This window comes from Triturus cristatus, chromosome 3_1 (assembly GCF_964204655.1).
Source record: "Triturus cristatus chromosome 3_1, aTriCri1.1, whole genome shotgun sequence".
In the NCBI taxonomy this organism is placed as follows: domain Eukaryota; kingdom Metazoa; phylum Chordata; class Amphibia; order Caudata; family Salamandridae; genus Triturus; species Triturus cristatus.
This window is the reverse complement of record NC_140583.1, coordinates 104,384,207-104,386,921: the sequence shown is the minus strand read 5'-3', so window position 1 is coordinate 104,386,921 and position 2,715 is coordinate 104,384,207.

Below are 2,715 nucleotides of genomic sequence, written 5' to 3'. Positions count from 1 at the left end.
TAGTTATCTGTTAAGGGAGGGAGCAATGTTGCATAAATAAAGTGACTTACTTCAGACTATGACGCTAAGTTTATTGCACACAGAGTGCACTGTCCATGGAATGGGAACTTAGAATGTGGTGAGGTAATGGAATCAGAATGTGGGGAGCTCTGAGGGAGAGTAAAGAGCTGCTTGTGAGTGGTGGTTGATATGTCTGGAAATAAATACAAGTCCCCTGTCATCTTCGTGGAGGACCAATGCAGTGACCAATTAAAAGACATGGAAAGGAGTAGTACTTCATGGCATGGGAAAACAGAAGATTGACAAGCTGGGTCAAGAATGAGAAGTAGGAAAATGAGTGACGAGGAAAAGTCAACCAATGATAAGCCTCTTAGGAGAGGGGAGCCTCCAATGTTGTGGTTCTTGATGAGCCACAATATGTTTTGCAACAGAAAGCATATGTGGTTTCCTAGAATTTGAGATAAAAATGATAACATGATAAAATAATACAATCACAAAATGTGCTGCTTGATTCCATATAATTTGTATTTTTTGCCACATAATTTAGTCAACCCTGCTGTATAATTTGGTCCTCTTCTGCCACATAATTCACTGGCCCTGGTAGATACATCGTATCCTGACCTGTTATTCATCGTTTAGCGTGTCAGTCTCCAAGAGTAGCTCAAACAACACTTCCTTGTGATGTCATAGTATGGTATTCACTCAGAACTTGTGGAAAATATCTGTGAAACAGCTGATTCATACTGTTGTGTATGTTTATGCTTTGCATTTCTGATACACTTTTACTGGTAAGAATATTGTGCGGCATGCAACAACAAACACTTGCTTCGAGATTTCATTAGACTTTTAACACCATAAAAAGTAATGACAAGATCAGGTCTATAAAAGGCAAAGAGTTATCATCATTCCATGAGATGGTTGAATACTATAGAAAGTTTGTAAAAGATTTTGCTGGTACAACATACAATATGAGGAAGTTGTTAAAAGAAAAAATAGAATTTCTGTGGGAGAGTGAATATTGAAAGGAATTTGAGTGGGGAAAGGAAGAACTAAGTCATGCTCCTTCTTTGCAAGCTTATGATCCAATGTGTGATGCAAAGGTGGTCTGTGATGCAAGTGCAAATGGCTTAAGGTCCCATATAATTCTTATAAGAAATGGCCAAAAGAAACTCACTGTGTGTGTGTCACAAGCCTTGAACGAATCTTAATGTAATTATTCAGTTATAGAGAGAGTCTTTGGTAGTTTTCTGGGCAGTAAACAGATTCAAACTTTTTTAGTGGGGGATGAAATTTGCAGTTCAGACAGACCACAAACCTTTGGTAGAACATTTTGCACAAAAGGAACTTGATTGTATACACTCTTGCATTTGAAGGTGGGTTTTATGTCTACGGGAATACTGCTTCACAGTGCAGTATACACCAGGAGCAGGAAATGGACTGTTTGCCAAGACTGGTTAAAGTGTGAGCTCCACCTTATGTGGAGGTGGAAGACTCAGTAGAGGAAGATGTCAGTGTTTGCCAAGTTACCTAAGGGAGCTTTAAAGAGAGTAAATGTTTTGAAGAATTAGAGACCGATGAGGAACTAAAAGTTGTAATTGATTTGTTATCTGAAGAGAAACCAAGCAAGAGGTTGTTGAAAAAGTGTAGCAGAGGTTGGTGTAAGCTAGGACATGAACTTACAGTTGACAAAGGGTTTCTATTGCTAGGGGTGAGATTAATAACACCATGGAGTTTGAATTAGAAAAAACAGCAACTGGCACATGTGGTCAATTTAGGAATAGTAAATACAAAAGAGAGATTTTGAAGATATTCCTGGTGGCCAGTGCTTGATCATGATGTTGCGTGTATGGCTAGGAAGTTTCGAGTGTGTGGCATGTGACACAGGTTTGAGAACTACTAGTATCCCTGTGCTTTGAAAACAGTTTGAGAGAGAAAGTTACCTTTGCTATTTGTTCACATATAATAGAGTACAATGCTGTTCCAGAGAGATAGAAAATTATTTGAAAATGTGTGGAGTAGAGCATAAAATATCAGCTTTGTATCACCCACAGACCAATGGTCCTACTAAGAGAGTGTATAAACATTGAAGGAGGGGATACAATTGGCCAGAGCAAATGGCCTTGATTGGAAAATTGATTTGTCTCGGAGGATAACTGGATATTGTATGTTTCCACAATCCACCACCGGAAAGTCTCTTTTCGAGCTGTTCAAAGACAGAGCTCCATTCAGAAAAGTGTGTCCAGGGTGGATGTTTTGGGGTAAAGGTTGCGTGAACAATGCACTGGGAGATTGGAGAGAATAATAAACATTTCACAAAAGAAAATTAAAGTTGAGCTATGACAAACAAAAAAATGCAAGGAATTATATGGTCAAATTGGAAGACTTTGTAAAAATAAGAGCTACCGAAGGAGTTCGAACAGAAGACGTACAGGTGAGTGCACTAGGCCTCACATTTGGTGTGCATGGAACACATGTAAGAAGCCCGAATTAGGACTCATAAGTAGGCTATATAAACACCACGCCCTGACGAAGGCCCCAGACCCGACTGGGCTATTTAGGGAGGGCCGAAACATGTTGGCATTGAGCAGAGGGTAAAATTGAACACACTAATGTTCAAAAAAACCCCAACATTAGGCTTTTATCGATATCACAAGTGCCTCAGAATAAAGAATCAAGAGGAGGTACACTTGTAGGTATTTTTAGCGTATTCACCAA